This window comes from Ambystoma mexicanum, chromosome 5p, assembly GCF_040938575.1.
Source record: "Ambystoma mexicanum isolate Mex_15411 chromosome 5p, UKY_AmexF1_1, whole genome shotgun sequence".
NCBI classification, from domain to species: domain Eukaryota; kingdom Metazoa; phylum Chordata; class Amphibia; order Caudata; family Ambystomatidae; genus Ambystoma; species Ambystoma mexicanum.
In genome coordinates, this window is record NC_090930.1 from 1,200,265,486 (window position 1) to 1,200,289,119 (window position 23,634).

The window sequence follows — 23,634 nt, forward strand, 5'->3', positions numbered from 1 at the left end:
CAGCGAGTTGCGAAATTCATGGCAACTCCAATCTCTTCCTGAAACCATGCAAGCTATTAAGTGCAGCATGCCCACTTCTATCATCGGGTGTGGCAGACCAAACGGGCCTAAAAGAAGGTCCTGCCGATGAGGAATTATCCTCTGGAAATCCAAAGAAAGTTCCATCGCTACTGGAAACCAGGCCTGTGACTTCCAAAAGGGTATTATCATTACGAGCTCTGCTGCCTCCCTGCAGGCTTTCGCTAGGGCACTCGTCAACATGATGAATGGTGGGACTGCATAGTGCACTGCCCCGCCCTGTGTTTGTAGGAAGGCATCCGTCCCTACTGCTCCCTGATCTCTGCTCCAGCTGAAATACTGGAGGCGTATGTGCGTTCAGTCTAGACGCAAATAGATCGGTGTCTAGTGGTCCCCAAATCTCTTACAACTGATGGAACACTTGGGGATGTAGTCTCCAGTCGCTGGAGTCTACGAGATACCGCAAATTCCACTCTGCTACACTGTTCTGCACACCTGGTAAGTACTTTGCTGAAACTGCAATCTGGTGTTGCAGGCAGTGATAGCAGAAATCCTTCGCTAGTTCTGCTAGTATCCTGGATCTGGTTCCTCCTAGCTTGTTTATGCAGCGTAGGGCTGAAAGGTTGTCCATCTAGAGTAAGACACAACATTTGACTCCGTCTTTGGTAAAAGCGCGTACCGCGAAAGAACCTGCTAGGAGTTCGAGACAATTTAAGTGCAATTTCAATTCTTCTTCTGACCATTTCCCTCCTTTCTCTGCTTGCTCGCACCGGGCTCCCCAGCCAGCTCTGCTTGTATCGGATTCTATCACTAAGTCTGGCACATAGCCGAAAATAGCCTGCCCGTTCCAGGCTTCCATATTCTGTAACCACCAATGTAGCTCTGTCAGTGCTTACTGATTTAGGGTCACTAGCTGGTGGTAGCCTACTCCCCCTGGCAAGTGTCTGATCTTGAGTCTCTGCAGTGCTCTGTAATGTAATGGCCTGGGGAAGATCGCCTGAATCGAGGCTGCTAGCAGCCCCACTATCCTGGCTAGATTGCAAAGCAAAATAGTCTTCTTCGCTATTACTTCTCTCAGTTCTTTCTTAATGGCCTTCACTTTGTGCGTAGGGAGCTCAAGTACTGCTTTCGTGGTCACACTTGTCGTGACAATATTCATGGTGTATTAATGCTCACCTTAATTCGCAGGCATCACTCAGTCGGGTTCACATTTGCTAAAATACACAGTTCCAAAAGAAAGTCATTGTAAACCCCTTAGGTTCTTCCTTTACCCAAATCTGGGTCTCAGTCCCGTCAGGCTTTGTCCTAAGCCCCCAGTCAGGCTTTCCCTTAAGCCCCCAGTCAGGCTTCACACAGTTCTACCCTTACAAGGTTCTCGGGGTGATACTGTTCACCCTAATTCGCAGGCATCCCTCAGTCGGGTTCCCATTTGCCCCACAACATGCCAAAGACTTTTGACTGTGCAAGGGGGTTGGCTTGACCCTTGTATGACCACTTTGACACCTCCCGCCGGCCACCCCTAAGGCCTCTGTGTACTTGTAGTTTCAACAATCTTAGTTCACTGCATTCTCTTTGTTCAGGAGAGGGGTACCAGCCAGAGATCTTCGAATGAGCACCCATGTGGCACCGGACCACTCTAGCTCTGGTACCTGTTTTACTCACAAAGTTCACAAAGGTCTCCCTCAGCCGGTCTTGGACCCCTCTTAGGGTTCACAAGGGTCTCCCTCTGCTGGGCTCAGACCCCTCTCAAGTCTACAAAGTTCACAACAAAGACTTCCCTCCGCCGGGCTCGAGTCTCCACTCACAATTCACAGTTTTCAAAAATAGGTTTTGGACTCTCAGTCCTGAAATGCACGGTCAGGATTTTGCTCCCACTTCACAGCTCCCCAAAACGGCAATTCCTGGCATTGGGACCCGCAGGAGCTACAGGGGGATAATGTTCTGAAGTCAGGGTCTCTTCTGCTGACCCTCGGAGACCTTGGTTCGCCTGACTGGCCCTGGGAAGGAGTCTTGCTGTGGGTACTGCCAGGCAAGCCCAGCTGCCCCTGGACTTGCCTTCTGGAGGTACAGCTCCCTCTCCAACGTGCAGTCTCCTCTGGACTCACAGGGCCAGTATCAGGGCACTTCTCCTCCTCCAGGCCTCTACAGTTTTTCTTATCGTCTTCTGGCTTCCTGCACCCTCCAGCATCCCCAACTCGCTCAGAGTGTGTGCTCCTCCCCCTTTTCAACTTCCTGGGAGTAGTGATTGGATTCAGGTGTGCATGGTTGTGAAGGGAGGCCTGACTATGCCTGGCCTCATTAGTGGGACAGTCTGATCCAGAACTGGGGGAGTCTATCTTTCGTGTCCATGGTTCTCTGTTGGTAATCTTCGCCCTCTCAATCTCTCTCCTCCTCGTCGTCCCAGTGGTTTTAGGGAAAAACAGTGTGGAGGGATTATGGGAGTTGTAGTTTTTCCGAAGAATACTGGAAACATCCATGTGGGTTTACCTCAGGGTGAAGGGGGTGTAAGGAACACATGGTGGCAACATTAAAGACAGACACAAGTGAACACAGTTCAAGGGTGTTTATTAAACTGTTAGAATGTTTATCAGCTTCCCCAAAGCCCAACATACCTTGTTCTGTTTTGTCTGGTTCACTTTCTTTAAACTGAGTGATCAGTGCCTTTTCCAAAATTCCTTGAGCAATTTGATCCCCACGATGTACCTCAAATGGGACTTTGCCATGATTCTGTAGGAGAACCTTTACGTCCCCTCGGAAGTCGGGGGTCGATGAGGCCTGCTAAAACGTCTATACCGAACTTCCATGCTGGGCCAGATTTTGGGGCTAGCCTGATGTAACACCTTAACACCCCAGAGAGGGTATTAGAACCAAATCGGTAGGAATCATTCCTCTTTTGCCAGGGGGAATGACCGCTTCTGCTACAAATATCGAAACGTATGGATTTTCTTGTGGCGATGGAAGAGTTAGACGCTCAATGACTAGGTTTGTGAAATTGTTGGGTTCCCCAATTTGTTTTAATTGAGTCGCATCCCACCCCTGACACCACAAGTAAGAAACTTGTGGTGGCAACAGTAAAGACAGACACAAGTGATCACAGTGCAAGGGTGTTTATTAAACTGTAAGTGGGGGTGGGAAAAACGCCTAAACAAAGCTAAGATGGGAGCAAGCTACGAACAACACACATAATAAAACAGTCCTAGTAGTGTCTTGTCAAATAAAAAGGGCCTATACCAAAAAAAAAAAACTATTGCCAATCCTTACCACTAAGTTACAAAAAGAGTGTGGGATAATGTGCACCAGAAAAGAAAGAAGTGTTTACAAAATGATAAGTCAGGATGGGGTGGCAGGGTCTCCCTTCCCCACATTTTTAGCATGGGACAAGGCAGGAAGGACTCCTGAGCACAGCACACTCCTGGGCCTCTCCAGCACAAGGTTCCTAAGTCTATTTCACGATACCAGAACCTTCAAGGGTCAAGTCTGTTTCCTCAAAGTCTCTTGCCTTAAAAGGCCTGCTGGATCAAAACAACAAACAAACAAAAGTTATTTTGGTAGTCTTGCACCTTTGGGAGATTGCTCTTCGCCTCTAGGACCTCCCTTCGGCGGGCTAGAATCCTCTTTGCAAAATGGGCCTCCCTCCATCGGGTTCACAATTTTATCAGAAGGTGGGGTTCCCTTCCCCTAGTTTTCTCATGCAATTGGTCAGAGACTTTCGATTGTATAAGGGATTTGACGTGACCCCTGTAGGTCCACTCTGACATCTCACACTGCCCTTTCCTAGGGTCTTCTGATACTTGCAGTTTCAACACAAAACAGAAGGGGCCAGCGAAATTCCTTCGAATGGGCAGTCCTGCAGCGCCTGACCACTCTGCAGCTAGCCCTTGTCTTGGCTTTTCCCAAAAGTTCAAACACACACACACACAAGTTCTTCGCGTTCACATAATGTTGCCACTTGCAACCTTGGGCTCAACACAGTTCGGTTTGCTATCAGCTTCCTCCGACTCACCAGCTGTGTTGAACCCATGGGCTTGTCTTGCTTCTGGAGTCAAGGACGGTACCACGGTAGCCAGCGTGCCTCCCCGTCTATGTTATCAATGCGGGAGGCCCCCATGCACCATTGACATCCGTTTCTCCACACGCCAGCTGTGACTCCCTGTCTTAGGATTTCCCTTTCGGAGGCTTTGCAGGTCGGAGTTGAAAAGGGCAAGAGCAGATCCCAGTTTGTCGTCCCTCCAGGCCTCGCTGCCTTGCTCCTCCATTTGAACTGCCGGTCTGGTAGAGCTGTGTCTTCGTGCATTCGGCCTTCCTCGAAGTGTGCTCATGTGCTGGACCTTTTATCCCTGTGGGGAAGAAAAGGGCTGTCAGGTGTGTGTGGTTATTGTCAATTACCTGACTCTGCCTGACCCCTGTGTTGGAACATGTCAGGTAAACGGCTCTGGTTTTAGTCCGTTGTCTATTACGGTGCAAGAAAGTGTTTGTGTAGGAAAAGGGGGCGGGTGTTAGAGTTTCTAAATGTCCTACAGAGTAGGATGGGGAAAAGGTGTTACAAGGAAGGGGGTATCGCATCTCGCCTGTCTGTGTCCCACTTCCACTCCCCAAAGACCCCCCCATCCAGGTGAGACTCCTCCACTGGTCCACCCCCAGGAACTGGATCCAATAGCGATGGCAGTGCCTTGGCAACCTAGATGACAGATCTCCGGGGACTAGTGGGTGAGACACCTTCAGGTTTCTCACAGGGGTAACTTTAGTGTTCTGTACAAATGGGTTGTTGTAGAGTACGGGGTGACATATGTACTTTCCTTCTCCAGGTTCTCCTATGCTTAGCTTCCAGTTTGGTATCTGCTGGAATTAGGGGGGAGAGGGTAACGGTATGGGTTCTGAAATGGTGTATGGTAACAGAGGGAATGTCGGGTAAGAGGTGTTAATCCATTGTCGCTCACGGCGAGTTGTCTGTGAGAAAGTGTCTGTGTCTGAAAAGGGGGGCGGATGTTGAGTTTCAAGATACCCTACTGGGTATGGTGGGGAAATGGTGTCATAAGGAATGGTGTACCGCGTCTCACCTTCAGGTGTCCCTATCCTACTCCCCAAGAACCCCTCACTGAGGCGATCCTCCAGCACTCGTCCACCCCCAGGGTCTGGATCCAAGGGCGATAGCCGTGCCCTGGCCACCTGAGAAAGGGAGTTCCAGGGTTCAGACAGTGAGACACCTTTAGGTTTCTCACACTACCGATTGTCTAAGCGAATGAAACAAACAACGCCTTAACTATTCTAGCGTCAAGTAAGCATTCCGGTGGTGACTGCACCCTTTGATCCACCAGCGAGCTACTCTTCCGACTCTTCATACTGCTTTCAACTACATACCTTCTTGACACAGACTTTCAATAAGGTCAATTGTCTGAGGTATCATTTGGATGACTAGCAAGTATTTCCTGAGAAGCGAAAGTCAGAAAGATGATCTTAGGGTGCCAGAGATGGACGCACCCATACAGACTGGGTTAATCCGCGCTCACGAATGTTTAGATAGCCCTAGGACACTTGCTGATGTGAATGTGCTGGAAGGTCGAAGTTGGGTGAGTGCATTAGATCTGTCCTCGAAAGAGAATAGTCCGATACAACCCCCTAAATCACCTCTGCAAATCTACCCTCTGAGTGATCTACTTAAAAACACTCTGGAATTCACACACTCAATGTCATCTATTAAAAGAACAACTAATCTTGTCATGAGGAAAAGAGCACAAAGTCTGGGAGAGGCTGATGCCATGGTTTCCACTCCTGTCAGACCAATGTGGTACCACAAGGGGGGATTGCTTAATCAAAAAAAAGTCTTTGTAGAAGATGTGGGAGAATCAGCGTTATTTCCAACAGACATTGAGACAAACATTGTGAAAGAATCACTGAATACTAGAGGAGCCATTACTCAGAGCACGGATGATCCAAGCCCCCTGAATAGTGAAGGCTCCTCTGAGTCCCCACTGGTTGCGTTGAATTTTGTTCTGAACTCAATGTAAATGTCCAAAGAAATGGGCTGCTGTGATGCCTCTATGGTGGGCCTAGGGGAAGTGATTAACGCCTCTCTAATGGGCACTCTTAAGACTATGATTTCCTCACACAATGATCAGGAATTAACCATGGGGTCATTCAATGAAAATGTGTGTAACCTTAATACTCAGTTGGGCGCAATCAGAGGCGAAATCAAAGATCTAAAAGACATCAATGCTACCAGGATGTCGTCTGAAAATAATGTTTTTAAACCTGGCTTCAGCAACACAGATTGAGGATCTCTCAATGTAAGATACACCTATCTCCCAATCTGTGCTGGAGGAGTTTGTCAGGCTCGCACAGATAGGCGAGGAGCAGCCCTGTGAGGCACCCGAACCAACAAGATCAACAGAACAGCCATTGAGCATTCTAGTCGCTGGGAAGAGCGAGGAAGTAAGAAATAAGAAGAGAGGAAAGAAAAATAAAGCGAATAGCTTACTGCCGGCAACAGAAATTGAACGAATAACATGCCCTGAGAAGAACAACATATCCAACGAAAAATGAGAAAAGGGCAAAGGAAAAATGTCTTCAACGCTCTAAATATAATCTGTGATAAGGAAGTTAAGGGAACAATATGGAAAAGCAATAAAGAAAGAAGTCCTTCTGTCAAAAGACTGATTTGGAAAATGAGACGGAGATTGTCCGCGAGGTGGGGGCCCAGGGAAGAACTACCATTGCCTCACAAACGGAGCAGATTCTGATCCAGGGGGCTACTCCATGACGTTTGGCTCAGATATGTTGCAGGAAAAGTAAGAACCCGTTGAACAATTCGACGAATGAAGTGCAAAAGGAGAAGTGGACATATTCAAAAGGCAAGAGGATCGCATGTGGTTCCCCAAGCTCATCACATTCCCTCCGACATTCAAACAATGCCGGATGGCTTGCCAATAGAGGAGGAGAACGAACCAACGGCTACTTCATCAGTCCAGCATTATGAATCAAGAACTTTTAAAACAGGGGACACGGTCAATGGGAAAGCCAGCTTGATGACAAAGCATAACTGAAAAATTGAAGCCTCTAAACCCTTTGCCAAAACATGAGTTTGGCTAAAACAGCTAAATATAAAGGAAAGGGGCAGAGCATTAAACTGTAGTGTAATACTGTCAGCGATGAAAGAAATTCCGGATTTATATCTGTTGTCGACACACGACACTGAACGCATAGGTTTCCCCTACAAAGAAGCTACGTACATGGCAGAGATTACCCTAAAAACAAGGATGGGTGCCATGGCAGTTATGGACTGTGCGACTGACTTTAGAGAATTGGGCATAGAAGTAGTTCTCAGTTTTCCAGACTTCTTGTCCCTGCCCGAGAGGAGTACTAGAGACCCATACTCTGCCCAATACACAGAAGAAAGACGAGGGGCCAAAAACTATACTGAAAAACAGAAGGAGAGGAGGGATGAGGGGGGGGGAGGAAGGTTTGAGGAGGATGGAAAGATGAACATCTGAGCCCTCCTTCCAGACATATTGACTCAGGTATTTCAGAAACTAAACATGGAGGGGAAGTTGCTTTAGCAAAGTATGCACTTTATAAGTTGGAACACAAGGGGTTCTAGCTTTTTTAAAGACAGAGCAATGGCAGAATGTATCTTTGGCAACCACGATCTGATTTTCTTTCAACAGACGTGGCTGCAGAGGAGTTTTAAATAAGATGGTTTTACGGTCTGGGGCCAACTGGCTATATGCCCCAACGGGGGCAGGCCATCAGGGTGTCTGATTATGGCAACACAAAATTCCTCTATATCTAGATCTGAAGTTGTGGATATTAACACTCAAGGAATAATGGCCATTAGAGTATTTCTTGAAACAAGTAAGGGTACTAAATCCCTGATGGTCATTAATGTTTATTGGAACCCAGCGCATTCAGATTTGTCAGTGTTCCTGGAAGGTCTATCCACTATGCTCACAGAAGGAAATATTAGGTTCCACTCAGATAGTGTGCTACTTGCAGGTGACCTTAACTCATACTGTCTTGGAAATATGAACTTCTTAAATAAGGCTTCAATGGGAAACGCAAAGGTGAGGTATGGCTACAATTCCTGGCCGATTTGAACCTGCAGCTGGTGAACGGTTCTATGATGGGCAACTTCGTCCCTAGAGGGACTTGGTCAAATCGGAGGGTCAGCTCAATATTGGACTACTTGATACTACCCCCTGAACTATTTAACTGCTGTGAAACCCTGACCATTAAAGAAATTGGCTCTAGTGACCATAACCCTCTAACAGCATTCTTTAGCTTTAATCTGCTTTAAACAAGAAGTGGTATGTGTGTGGATTTAGTAATTAATATGATCGCAAAATTCGAAAGAGGAATTGCAAGAAGTAATGGAGTTAGGCCCAAACATGGACTATTCTAAATAATACAGACCAGGTGGCTTTATGGAATTCCTATGGAATTTAGAAAGACCTCGACCAATGAAGGGATGCCCTCAGAACCGACACAGTCATAACTACAATGCAGAGACAGCGTGGAAAAAGAAAGGCAATTCGCCAGTTAAACGAGCAGAATTTGAGGGATGCCCCCCATCATCGTTGGTTTTGGCCCTGTCCATGGAGCCATTTGTAAATAGGGTCCGACAAAACACGGAGATAAAGGGGCTCAAAGTGGGGGACCGCAAGTACAAGATTGCGCTATACACAGACGATGTACTTGGGACTGCAACCAACCCAAGGGCACCTCTGGATCACCTATGGGAGGAGATTGAGGAATTTGGCAGGGTGTCTGGATTCAGGGTAAACTTGGAGAAGTCAGCTGCCATGGCAATCACTCCCGCAAATATACAGAGGGTAGAGCTAGGCCCCTTCCTGCCGATCCTGAGGGCGGACTCCTCAATTAAATATCTGGGGGTTCAGATCCCCAGGGATACCTCACGAGTTTACCAAAGCAACTTCCTGCAGCTGTTTAACAAGCTCAAGCGCGACCTAGAGCACTGGAAGGTCCAGGAGATCTCCTGGCTCGGGCGTATAGCTGCGGTAAAGATTAACCTGTTACCCAGATTACTCTATTACTGTGCAGCCCTCCCGGTCCATATCCCAGAAAAAGAGCTACTCTCCCTGCAGAGACATATACAAAAATGTATCTGGGGTGGGAAGAAACCTAGAATTGCTAAGAAAATCATGCTCAGCGGAAGGGCTCTTGGGGGTTTTGGAGTCCCGAATGTATCAAGGTACTCCCTAGCAGCACAATTATCCTATGCATACACATGGGTACAATCGGAGGATCAGCCAAGCTGGCGACAAATGGAGGAAGCCTGGTGCCCGGTCCCTCTGCCCGATCTTCCACACTTGCCGACCCTAAAATCCCAGACAAATCAGGGACCCCTCACAGCAACAATAAACACTACCCGAAAATGGCATCTCGGAAATGGGGTTGTAAGGGCACACTAGGCCCACTCATACCATTCTGGAATAACCTAGTATTCACACCTGGTATCCCCCCCACACGGTTCTGCAGCATGGGAAGAGGGTGGTCTGCGAACTCTGGGGTATTTCCTAGAGGGAGGCTCCCCTATCACTTTTGTAAAATGCAAAGAAAAATGTAAGGTGACTGAAGCAGAAAGGTTCCATTACACCCAGCTGAGGCACTGGGCCTCGCACAGAACAGTCAGGGAAAAGGGCTCCGGAGATCTGACGACTTTAGAGATCAACCTTTGGTCAGAAACGACTAGGGGGAAAAGATCCAAACTCTCCCGCCTATTGGACCAAACAGATCCCACGAAAAAAGAGAAATAGATGCTCGACTGGGAGATGGAGCTGGGTAGTGAATTAGATATTGCAGAATGGGGGAAGGTCTGGTCTAGGCTTCACAAGAGCACTCAGTGCGTCTCAAATAGGGAAGGGGGTTATAAACTTTGTTATAGGTATTATGTCACTCCAGATCAACTAAACAAATCTAACCCGGACATCCCCCCAAACTGTTGGAGAGGATGTGCAGAGAAAGGCACCCTGTTTCACATGGTATGGACCTGCCCAAAAGCAGAAGGGTATTGGAAAGAGGTGGTGGACCACATCAAAGCAATCACCAGTCAGACACTCCCGTGGGATCCTGGAATAATACTCCTGGGGGAAACCGGGGGAGGTGAATTCCCGTTGTCAGGACACATGGCGTGCCTATGCACACACCTCCTCCTGGCAGCAAAGATTGCTATGGCCCGGCTATGGAAGAATGCAGAGGGTCCCTCTACACCGCTCTGGTGGTCTAAATGTTGGAAAATCGTAGTGGCGGACAAGATTACCGCGATTGGCTCGGGAATCTGACCTCATTCCTAAACACGTGGGCACCACTTATGGACTACTCAGAAAGATACCCAGCTCTCACCAGAAGACCCCCGCTAACACACTGGCTGCAAAGCGATCCGTACTATAACACAGATGGAGGAGGTGAGAGGTAGATGTAACCAAAAACAATATACAGAGATACTGGGAAGTGGAGCAATCCCCCTCACCCCCTAACGTCACCCATCCAGTAGTGAACTGTGACGCGGGTTTGAGGACCCAGCTTAATAACTAATTGCTTAACTAAATGCCATGTTGATGTTAGTGTACATGTATGCCTTTGTTGAAATGCATTGTTGAAAAAACAAGCAGAATTTGCTGCCATTGGTACTGGCGAAGAAAAAATAAGAGCTTAGTAATGGCTACAGAAATTGGTCAAGATCACAGAAATTCAAGCAGAATCTGGTAACCGGCCATGCAATGCTGACAACAGTGAATGCCAGTAATTCTAGAAATGTCTGGGCTGTAATTAATAGTCAGAAGCATTCGCAAGGGTCCTTGCAGACTAACACAGTATCTGAGGGAGATTGGGTGAGCTACTTTGGCCGGGATCTCAGGGAAACAAAAGTGGCCACTGAGGCCATTACATATAATGTCCAGTGGGACCTCAAGCAATTAAGAATCTGATAGCATCTAATTCTAGAGCGACTGGGCCGAATGACCTGTCAAACAGAATCTTTGATGTGCCTACATGGTCCCAAGTCCTGCTCCAGCTCTTTAAAGCGATAATGAGATCAAGAAAATGTCCTGAGTCCTGGAAACAGCCTTTAATTGTTCACATCTACAAGAAGAGTTATAGGGTGGATCCAGATAATTACCACCCTATGGACCTGCTTGATGTTGAGAGTAAAATCTTCACAGGCATAGTGCTTGGGGAATTGGAAGACTGGGCTGGAAAAAAGAGAATCTTAAAGTACCAAATAGGCATTCGCCGGAGGCCTATCCAACCCACTAAATGTGTTAGTACTAAATGTCATTAACAATAACACCCAGAAAAAAACTCTCAGGTAATCTATGGAGTGTGGATCAACCTTTCAAAGGCCTTCGATACAGTTAATAGGGGGAAACGAAGGGCTACATTAGAGAAGTGCGGAATACCAAAGGGTCTACTTGCCATTATAATCCATCTTCACACGAACACAAGCGTACAAGTTAGGCTTGACAGCCAGGGTCATTTGTCTTCCAAAATCCCTACAGAGAAAAGAGTGAGGCAGGGTGCATGCCATCTCCATCTGGCTGACCCGGCAGATAGCCTCGCACCCAGGGCTGTAGCGAGTCCTAGGATTAGGGATAGCGTCATTAGCTTGATGGCCAAGGCCAATGATGTGGTGCTTCTAGACCACACGCTGGTGGGGATCCAGAGAATGATGTTGGGGTTCCAAAAATATGCTGTGCTGCATTATCTCCAAATTAATTCCGCGAAATCTAATGTAATGATATTTTGCAATCCAAGGAGAAAGCCTTCTAAATTCCGATGGGAACTAGGCGATCAGATAATCCCACTCACCAGTTAGGAGTCTACATCATTGAATACGCTGGAGAAAGATATTGCAAAAAAGGGCAGTTAATTATGCTACCAAATGAAAAAAATCCTTGTTACCTATTGCAGATTTTCACTTCGGCCTTTAAACAATTCTATAAAGGGAAGGTAGTGCAAGTTCTGTCAAATCTTGGCTAAAACACAATAAAAATAATAATAATAAAAAATAATAATGAACTCTATAGTGTCTCAATGAATTGTAATAAGCGTATAGTGCACACATATGGGTACATTATCCGATTCATAGACGTAGGATTGATACGGACATAAAGGCTCTCTCTGAAGAGCTCACTCTGCCAGAATCAACATTTAAATCATATCACTTGTTAAGAATGTAGGCCGGTTGACAGCAGGGGGCGCTGTAAAACCATTTTTTGTTCAATCCCAATGTTCAACCCTTACACCATAGAAGTAAAACAACATTCTGATACGTGTCATGACAACAATCAGCAACGGTGACATATTAAGGATTGACAGCAAATAAGTGTTTCAGACTGGCTAATCGTTGTTATTTTCCGTTCTAAGAGAAAGGTAACATGCTCTGCAACCTTAGCAATGAGGTGCTATATTCTAGGTGCATTGACATTCTCCATTTAATTCAGCAGCGTGTGTGTCACCATTTACAAGCCATGTTCCCAAAGTGTGCGTCAAATTGAGCCGTGATCCAAAAACGGTAATACGTGGTGATGTTTAAACCTAGTCACAGAATGCTTTGCCTTTCTTACAGAACACGTGCAAACGACCTGGGGAGGGAGTTGATTCAGATACAGTTGCACAGGGAAAGGAAACTTGCTTTAAACTCAAGGCGTCGAACTTTTGAACCATGTTATATGGCTCAGCGTGGGTGTCGCGTGTGCCATTGCAATGCAGGGCACATTGCAGTGCAATGAATGGGAGCCTGTCAAGAGGGTCGAAGAGAGAGGGCTGCTGCTGCAAGGTTGGGTGGCAAAAGAGGCGTTCGTGGTGCCAGGCCAGTAGATCTTTTTGTTTGCCCTGTCAAATTTCCCAAGAGAGGGGCAAGCTTAGACTACGGTGGCCTACTGGGCATACTTTATGAGAACGTTGCACAAAAAAAGGAAGCGTACCTTGAGTTACAAAGCACATGAGCAAGTTTCATGGAACCCCTTTCATCTCACCGTAGATGAACTGTTGTACTGATGTGCCTTCAGCAATCCTAAGGGGTTATGTTATGTTACGCATTTCTAGTGCTGTGGCAAATCACCAGCGCACTGGTCTCACAGCGCCATGGGTAAGCTGCAAATTGGCAAGTTATGCCCCAGTCATAACCAGGCCAGCTCGCAAATAGCAATGACTAAATATTATAGCATGATACATTCATGGCTGTATTATAGAGAAATCGCATACTCTTCCCATAACTTGTGCAAATAAATGTCATATAGCATTCCAGTTTAAAATAAACAACATTGAGCTCATCTTACCCATTTAATTAAAAAAAACACCTTTGACATTAAAAAGTACCAACCAATCTAAACTTCCATTTGTTTTTTAGTTTCCTAATATAGCCTTATAGAACGAGGCAGGGATTGTTATTGCGGGATAATGACCCAATACATTGTGAAAGGGCCATTATCCCAGGCAATAATGACCCCTTCCGAGGTTTATAAAGCTTTTAGCACACAGTGGTAGCCGCGATACATGTTTTGGAGATTTGGTGATTAATAAATATAGTTATTTGAATAGTGAGTAAAGTAAATAGACAATCTGAGTTAGTAAATTAAAGGTGGGTTTATACTGTAACATTTTAATAAGGTTGTCTTCATCCTGTTACGTATTTTAATTGCAAACTTGGTTGAACTGGAACAGATTTAACATGAGCATGCATTCGGCGTCATGTACAAGGTAATGGTTTCTCTGTAAGAAAGTGAAAGCATTTTCCCATGTTTCAGCTCTCTCTTTCGTGTTAAATAGCATTTTGCAGCAGCACAAAAAGTCATCACAGACAGGAAGTGTCTTTTTGGAAGAAATCATGCCAAGAAAATGGACTGTTGTTTCCCAATCTGCTTTTGAAGACAGAGTGTTCAATATGAAGTCAATAAGTTACTGACTGCACTCAAACATTGTGATTGGCTGAGACGAGGTACATTTCAATCTCCAAATGCTAATGCCCAAGTGCAACTATTCATTTAAGTATCAAAAAGATAGAAGTGAGTTGCATGGGAATTTGACCTTCACAATGCATTGCATAAGCAGAACATTTGAAACCCCAGATTGAAAAAGAAGGATGCGCACGTCCTATGTTAAACTTTCTTTAAATATATACTTGCCGATCTCTAGGCATGCTGTACTGACATCAAAACGACGAGTAACCAATATGAATGATAATTGATTTCATGGTGTCTGAAAGCAGCCTTCGCATTCCTTAATTTGTATGCAATAGGTTTCCAAGTATGCAAACATGGTAATTGTTTATGCCATGCAGATATTTATAAATTAATGTATTCATTCCTCTTACCAAACTACGAAAAAGAACACTGCTTTCTCTTCAACCTGTCTCGCCTCTGCTTGAATCTTGATCTTTCCCCTGCCCCTTCGGCCCAATCCCCTTTCTTCTTCCTCTGTGGACTAAGGTCTGGATACCCCATGACTTATTTCTAAATATGAGCGACCACCCAACTCTACCAGAATTTGGCCGTTACGAAAACAAAATAATGTGTCCACCATAACTAGAGCAATTACTGGGTCTAAACTGGATTACTGTAATACTCTACATGCGGGGGCCTAGGAGACCATCATTTCAGAGCTGTAAATACTCCAAAATGACATAGCACATAATATAGTTAATGTTCATACCCATACAAGGGCAAGTCCTATTGTGACAAAGCTGCACAGCCCGATCGACAAGTAGCCAGATATATACACCTTATGTACAAAATACTCTCTCTTTTACTATGCACGAATCCAACTGTATGGCAAATACAATTCAATGAAAATGCCCAATGAAAAATACAGACAAGTTCGTCTGGCATATTCGAGTGGGATATCAAACGCATGTTCAGACGCACACACCGTTACCTGTAATGAATCAGAATGGCGGGATCATGACAATGTACAGAGGTGAAGACCCAAGTGTTTTGGCTTTTAATCACTTAAATACAGTTTTTAATGAAATCAGTAAAATTGAAAGCAATAACCTCTGTTTTAACACTATGTAGCTTTGGACAACAATAGCTTTGAAGAATGGCTACAAGTGTGCCATGAATCATGAGAGTAAAGCAAAGAGTTCATATGCAATTATCTTTTCAATCAGGGTGCATTTCCCAAAAGTGCAACCTGGCAGGAATATTAGCGACTGGATCAGGGCAAGCAGTGACAGCTGATGGCTGTGCATGCGACTTCTGAGGTTTCAACATGGACATATAGTCCAAATAAGGAAGCAGATTGAGGGCATATCTCCTTATTGTGGCAGTGGCAGAGTGTGTACAACATTAGGACTAAGGGAATAATGGGTGGCAAACAAAGAACACAGAGCAAAGAGAGGTTTCTTCTGGATGATCTCATGTGTACCTCTTCAAAATCCTGAAAAAGGGTACTGGGACATTCGCAAAACTGGCACTTTTATATACAGACGTAATTGACTTGTGGAGTTCCACAGGGCTCGTGCTGGCCGCTGCTAATGTTTAATATTTATTTCAAGCCCCTACCTGATTTATTGGTGGACTCTGGTATAACATCCAAAACTATGCTGATGATATTCAGATCATGTTACATCTCAAAGCATCTTTTCAAGATGATCTGGGTTTTACCCAACATACATTTCAGAAAATCTGATACTGGATGACCAGCGATTGGGTCTCCATCAAGTGAAAACGGAACTCCTGATGATCCCTCTCATTTCAATGCGAGTGAAGGAACTGGCTTCTCCTCATGAGAGTGTTCTTTCAGACACCGCCATTTTATTGTTAGATAAGGTTAAATCATTAGGAGTGCATCTAAAGACATCTCTGTCTATGCAAAGACATATCAGTAATGTTGTAAGAGCAACTAATTTGTATTTTATTATTTATATAGCGCTTTACACCAAAGCGCTTTACAGCTAATTGCCATCTCATGATTCTGAGGCAACTAAGATCACTCTTCTGATAGACATATTGCGCTCCCTTAGCTAACTCTATAATTGGGGCTGAAATTGATTATTTTAATAGCCTGTTTATTGCGTCAAAGTGAAATGTTTATAAAGGCTACAAAATGCAGCAGACCGGATTATTAAGAACTGACTTAGGTGGTATCCTACCATGCCTATATTAAGAGATCTGCCTAGGCTCCCTGTAAACGCTGGGATCAATTTCAAAATACTTACACTTGTTCACAAAACTATCTTCAGCTCAGCTCCCTTCTACCTAAAAGAACGTCTAAAGCCTTACGTACCGTGAAGAGCACTTAGATCGTCCACTAGATTCAAAATCAAAGCTCCGAGATTACGAAAATGCAGGTGCTTTGGAAAATCTTGTACAGTAAGAGCCCCCAGACTCTGGAATAACCTCCCATGAAACATCTGCTATCATTCAGAAAAAACGTAAGACATTCTTATTAGATAGAGCTTTTTAACCCCTTGTAATAGCCGGGTATTTTTCTATTAGTTAATCTCAGAATGTTTTTCGAAGCATTTTGGTAGTAGAGCCTTAATCTCCCCATTGAAAGTGAAATAGAGGGACTGGCTGCAGGGTGTGATGGGCACTCGATGGGCTTGCAGCTTAATTGACTCTGCTCAGGAGTGCAGAGTCTAGCACTACCCGTTCTTGTGCCGCTGCAATGGCCTGTCCTATTTGCGAGCTTCTCCTGACATGTTCTTTCTTTTTACTACAGGGTCCAGTGCTATTAGCTCAAAGATTCCCTGGGGGGGGCTCGTGGGCGCAGTGCTTGTTATGTACCTTATGTCGGTGATGAGTTAGTCTGAAGTAAGTGAAATCTGCTGTCATTTGCATGGGAGAATACCACACTACAGGAAGCATCCAGCATACTGAGCGGCAATCCAGTTGCCCTCTTCCCCAGGTGCAGTTAAGAGCTACCAGACATTGGGCTGGAAATGTAGAAGCTGGCAATTACTTACTTTTACTAAGCATGTGAAAATGACCACACCTGTGTTTTGGGAAAATTAGAATGATATCTGCTCTTGTCTACCTGCTATGCTTGTAATTGAGCATAATGGAGTAATGGATACAGGTTTTACCTGTTACTAAGCATGTGGTAACTAGGCATACCTCTTAAAGTGCATGGGAGGGCTTTCAATCACTTCTTCTGGGCATGTGAGAACTGGCCGGACCTCTTGTAGAGAATTGGAAAACTGGCTATACCTGTAACCCAGCATGGGGACAATGGAAATAGCAGTAACTAGACATTGTAGCAATGGCAATAGCTGCAACATGTGCGATGAAGTCCCCTGTCTTATTTTGGGGACTTCTAGCGGGGAGATTCGGGGGACTAGGTGCGCCAATAGATGATGGTCCTGGGCTCAGTATGGGGAGGATCCCCTTTTCACCTTCACTTATCCCCCTCCCTCCAGCAGACATGTGCTCAACATTCGCACACAACCATGGTAAATGGCACTTTTAGGGAAAGAAACAGTATGCAAAAAAACAAAGGCTTCCCCCACCCAGAGGTCCGGGAACCTGTGCAGAGACACCCAAAAATACAGGCATCCGACTTGCAGCAGTAAACCTTGTTTAGCGAGAATGAAAATATCATTAATGATTCACAGCTACAGACAAACTTTGCTTCACAAGCACCTACTTCCCACACCACCGGATACGCCCATGCCAGGAGAGACACACTACTCCATCCCAAGATGGCGGACACGGGTTTTATAAACATGATCTAGCCTCTGCACATACCAGAAATAATGGTGAAGAACACTTGAGCTGTAACAGATTTTCAATTCAAACCTATTGGCTATCCAAGTGTATAATAATGCACATCTGAAAACCCCAATTCAAGCCTAGTCCAGAAACAGACCGGGGTTAAAAGATGTGACAAAAAGAAAAGAGGCAATGTGGGCTTTTGGAGTACGAGAGGAGCAACGTTTGCACAGAGCTAGTCAGAGGAGAAAGGTACAAGTGGTTGTGCAATGCCCAATGCAGGGGTTATGGGTGAAGCCCTGATCCAAAAAGAAGGAGGAACAAGCATGTGGTTGGGCGACAAGGATGGCTAGGAACATCCTGCCAATGGACATAAAGCTACATCTATTGCTACAACTCATGTCCAAGTTGCACCAACAGGAGACACAACCAGGAGATTCTATTGGGAGCCAAGCCACAAAGAGAATGAGTGCTGGGGTAGTATCATCACACCAAAGCCTGGATTAAGTTTAAAGGGATTTAATTTTTCAGCTTTTTGAACAAATACATCTGAGGGGAGAATGCGATCGAATGTCATTTGAACTACACAACCCTATACAAACTGGTGAACCAAAAGGGGGTTCATAAGGACTGATTGAGAAAGATTTATTTTGACCAGTTAACTTCCAAGTAAGAGAGAATAGAAAAGTTGAATGGGAAGATCGCAGGCCTAAATTGTTGCAAGAAACTAGGCTGGCCTTCTGAACCTCTGCCCACTATGTCAGAGGTCATAAATCGATCTTAACAAATTGGTGTACATCGGTGGAATAGGATCGAAGGTACCGAGTGCTGCGCAATGGTAAAGGTAATCAAATTACACTTACCCAGGACATCTTAGTAGTAACTTAACTGTAAAGGCTTTGTGTACCGAGAGGGGCTTATCTGCTCAAGGTACCAAAAGTGAAATGATCCAAAGGATCATGGATTGACAAGAGGTGCAACTCGATGCCATTACCTCGAATGAGAATGCAGAAGGTGGTGGGGCTGCTCTCACTGACAGCTCTAGCAGAGCTGTCGCTGCACTCGTCCATGGGGTCCATGAAGACAGGGTTGATGTAGAGTCCAAAGTTTTATACGTCAGCTCTGATGCTGAAGCCATGCTTGAATTCAAGAAGCAAGAACTGCTGTTTGAGCAGAAGGAGCTTGACTTCAACATGGCAAAGCTGAGAGTCCAGCAGGCAGAAAAACAAAAGGACAGGGATTACCAGTTGTAGCTGGCCAAGATTCAGGCTGGAACTGGCTCCTCCAAGGGATCTGGACATGGATCTGAGTCTTCCTCTCATCCAAGATTTCCTAAAGACCTGCTCAGTATGTATGATGAGAAGAATGACATCATGGACTGGTTGAATGCATTTGAGTATGCATGTGAAGAACAAGAGGTTGTGCTGACAATGTTGAAGCAAACTCTCATCTTAAAGTTTGGGAAGACTCCTGCTCAATACTTAAAAGTATTTAGAGAGTACAAAAAGAAAGAAGGTAACACGTGGGTGTCCTATGTTATTGATTCCTTGAAAAATATTTTTTTTAAAGTTTCTTTATTCAGAATTTATCATACAGTAAACATTACAATTCTAAAAGCACAGTAACTGCTCAACCCTCCCCCCCTAAACAAACCCCGGTGCAATTTTGCATTGATACATCCATCACGCAATACCTTTAAGGAGTATTGTTCTCTGTTGCCCATTATATAGATCCCCTTACAGTGCTGAGTCCACTCTACAGGGGGTCCGATAGGCCATCACGGTTTGGTCACCTTGCCAGGGGTACCACTCTCAATACACACATATAATACCATATGGTTGCCGAGTAGCTGAGATCAATGGGATGGCAGGGCTGGGGTCCACCGTACCTAGGTGGCTCTCGCTGTGGGCTACACCGTGGCTGCCTATGCATCTACAGGGTTTTCCCCCTCTGCAACTTAAGAACCGAAGGGTGCCCAGTAATCCACCGGCATGCCAGAGGGGGGTAGAGTGGATGCGTAGGAGGACTCATGTACCTCCCATGACTTCATCATACTCAGCCACTCCTTAACAGTAGTCACCTCCGTCTCATCCAGGATTTGGCAATTACTGCTCTTGCGACCGCTGAAGCTGCGGCTAGCAGTTTTCTCTCAAGTTTGGATGGGGCGGTAAATAGCACCAGGAGCCAGGCTGACGGTGAGTCACTTTGGAACCCAGGGATCATTGAGTTAATTGCGCCAGATACCCCCTCACAGAAGATCTGCATGTGAGGGCAATTCCACACCATGTGTACAAAGTCTGCATCGTTGTTACCGCATCTTGGACAGGACATGCTCCTTTCAGGATAGAATTTGTGCAGTCGCGCAGGGGGCAGATAGAATTGATGGAGGAACTTTAAATGAAAACACGAAACCTGACATTCCGAGAGACTCGTCAGCTGACAAATAGACAGCCACAGTTTCTCATGGAGAGGGTTCCCAAATGCTACATACCACCTAGCCCTGTATATTACCCTGGGGGCAGGACCTACTGCTTTAACCAGTTTGTATAGAGTTGAAACCATGTTTGTAAGAGTGGGGTGGTTAGTGATAAAGTGAGTCAGAGGAGATGGGTCAGGAGCTGCTGGAAAGTTTGCCCACAAACCCCCAGGTGTTTCCCTTACTCTGTAATAGGATAAGAGAGAGATTGCATTCCAAGTGCCCCGGCTCCTAAGGAGTTCCCACTCAATAAATTGTCCTTCATGTACAATGTCCCCCAAGGAGTGGGCCCCCAATTTCTGAAATTGTACCTTAAAGGATTTCTCAGACGTGAGGGGGGGCGTGAATCTCACAAAGTTCAAAATTTGCATGGAAGGTACCGGGGGTGCCGGCCATCTCATTCACACTGTCTCAAGCCCTTCGGGTTACCATCCCTCGGAGCACGCCTGAGTGTTCCCCAAAGTAAGCCCTTCAAATCGAATGGTTGCACTATTGCTTTTTCCAGTTTGATTGACATGGAGCGCGTATGTCTCCAAAACCATAGCGGGGGAAACGAGTGGGACGTTATTGAAAATAAACAGCATTTTGGGTACTAGCACCATCTTGGCAAGGACTAACAAGGAGGCCTGGGACAGGGGTAAGCGAATACAGACCTCAACCTTACGATCCAGCTGGGAGAGCGCAGCTACATAGTTATCTTCATGTAATCGGGAAGGGGACATGGAAAAACCTATCCCTAAATATCCTCACGCCCTCGGGGGGACCAACTGAAGTCTATGCCGACATCGGCAGGAACAACAGAGGGTGTTAACTGTAGTATTTCGGACTTGGTCCAATTGATGCGTAGGCCCAAGAAGGCCCAAATTCAGTGATCTCCTGCACCAAAGGCCGGAGATTCTGCTTGGGATGTTTGACATATAATAACATATTGTCTCCATATAGAGATATAGAGGGATATGACGGAGACATGCGAGCTGAGCCGAACCCCTCTATGTGAATGAAACTCCCTGATAGCACAGGCAAGAGGTTCTATTTCCAGGGCGAAGAGGATGGGGAGAGAGGACAACCCTGCTGCGTCCCCCCGGTGGGAAATATCGTCTCGGAGGTCTTTTGGTTTGTGAAGATTAGAGCTAGTGGGGAGGATAAGCCGGCAGATCCACTCTATATATTGTAAGCCCAGCCCCGACCTGCGCAGTACCTCGAACAGGAAAGGCCACTTGACGGAGTCAAAGGCCTTTTCCGCATCGAGGGCGTCAACCACTATGGAGATCTCCTCGTCGATATTGTGCATCAACAAGAAGAGGCGTTGTAGGTTATTCTGTGTGGACCTGCCCAGGAGGCAGCCAGCTTGGTCCGCGAGGACCAAAGCCCTCATGTGAGGAAGCAACCGATTCGCCAGGTGTTTAGCCAGTGTCTAGTTGTCCGTATTAATCAATGTGAGGGGCCTGTATGAGGCGCAATTTTGGGAGTCCTTATTGGGTTTGAGCAAGAGCGGGACCAAGTCTGTTCACGTGGATTCCGGTAGAATGCCAGCTGATAGGGATGACTCGAACATAGTACATAAATGGGGTGCTAGAATCACTGCGCATTCCTTGTAAAACTCTGCGGGGATACCATCCGGACCGGGGGCCTTGCCACTGGGGAGGTCTTGTATAACCTTGCATATTTCCTCTGCGGTGAACGGGGCGATCAGAGGATCTGCATGGGAGGGGTTTAACCAAACTAGGGCCACCCAATCCAGGTACAGCCAGATATCCTCCATGGATGCAGCTAGTTGGGTTGAATAAAGCCGACTATAATACTGTTGAAATCTTGTATTTATTCCAGCGTAGTCACAAAGTAGTGCCCTGTTGGAGTCTGCGATTTCCAGTATAGCCCCTTATGCCCTCTACCTCCGTATCGCCCATGCCAGGGTGCAACTGGGTCTGCCTCCCTCGGTGTAGTTGATTGCCAATGCGGGGCCCCCCTGGAACCTGTCCTCCTTTTGTGCCGTCTCCGAAAATTCACGGCGTTTATCCTGAAGCTTCTCAGAGATATGTGTGCATGTCCCAGCAGGTTGCTCGTTTTCTAAATCCTGTATCTCCTCTTCTAGTCTACGAGTCTCCCTCAGGGACTTCAGGACTCCGCCCTCTCTAGAGATACAGCAGCCCCTAATAACGTCCTTGAATGCCTCCCACACTGTCCGATAGTCCGGGACATAGTCAACATTGTTTCGAAAGTATTCTTCAATGTCGTCTCTCAGGGCATCTCGGAAGACGGTGTCCTCGAAGGCGCGGGATGGAAACGCCACCGGGGGGAGGAACACAGGGATGGTGGCTAGGATAGGGGAGTGGTCCGACAGGGTCCTGGGCAATACTTGGGTGCTATGAGAGTATTCCCACACTTCAGCGTGTCTAAGCCTCCATATGTCCACTGGGCCCATGGAATCTGCTAGATCCCCCAAGACTGTTGCTGCTTTAGAGGGGCCAGATTGTGTGGTGACGGAGCGGTCCAGGTCAATGACAGTGCCATATTAAAGTCCCCAGCCCAAATAACTTCGTAGGAAGGGAATTTGTAGGTTAATGTCATGCAATTCGGAAAGAAGTTGGGTGAGTCCGTGTTAGGGGCATTCACATTGACAAACAGGACCTTTATGCCCAAGCATTCTCCGGCCACCAACAAATCAACGACCCTGTACATCAACCAGCTGTTCGTGAAAGCGGAACTGGAGGGACTGGTGTAAATAAATAGCTACTGCCCTGGATTGTGTCGAGAAGGAGGCCCCATAGCAGTGAACTCCCCCGCTTCTGGTCGTGGAGGGAGAACACCCCCCGCCCCCCCGCAGGGAGGTGTGTCTCCTGCAGATAGAGGGTGTTGACCCCATGCAATTTAGCGTAGTTCAGCACCAGTCTCAGCTTCTTGAGGTTAGTGGGCCCCTAATGTTCCAGGACATTACGGTTAAAGAGTTAGATGCCATGACCGCTTGGGTTATAACATCTCTCTGGTGGGGGTGGGGAGGGTTTAAACCAGGGCCATTCCCAGAGATTATATCTTCCTACCGCATTACAAATGAGATGTTGCAAAGAGGAGCTTGTGTGAACTTTTTTACTGCCTGGAAGGTTTTTCTCTGCTCCTGGACTTGCTGTCTGAAGTCCGGGAAAAGCCTGATGACTGAAGAGCCATGTTGGAGATCGCCCTTGTCCCTGGTGGACCGGAGGAGTACGTCCTTGTCCCTATAGTTCAAGATCCGAGCAATGATGGGTCTGGCCAGGGCCCCTGGTGGTGGTCTGTCCGCCAGGGCATTATGCGCCCTTTCGACTCGGAACATGGATGACAGAGGGGGGCGATCCAGAAATATCCACAAGCAGTTTTTCAACAAATAGTCCCATGTTGTCAATGTGGGTTGACTCAGGGACCCCCAGGATGTGGATATTGTTCCTCCTTGATCTTCCCTCCAAGTCGTTGTTCTTTGCCTCCACCCGTCTCACTGATTGC

The 23,634-nt window shown here is 46.2% G+C and overlaps 1 protein-coding gene across 3 annotated transcripts in view; it reads right to left on the minus strand.

The window, feature by feature from the left end:
* Positions 1-23,634, minus strand: part of PIGN (phosphatidylinositol glycan anchor biosynthesis class N) — a 1,975,532-nt gene that overhangs the window by 1,876,341 nt on the left and 75,557 nt on the right. Inside the window, exon 1 of one of the 3 annotated variants that reach the window (XM_069613663.1) lies at positions 4,022-4,137. The exons of the other annotated variants lie outside the window; for them this stretch is intronic. The gene's annotated coding sequence lies outside the window, so the exon portion shown is untranslated. Of the gene's footprint in view, positions 1-4,021; positions 4,138-23,634 lie in introns of those variants that run through there. 3 annotated transcript variants of the gene reach the window in all.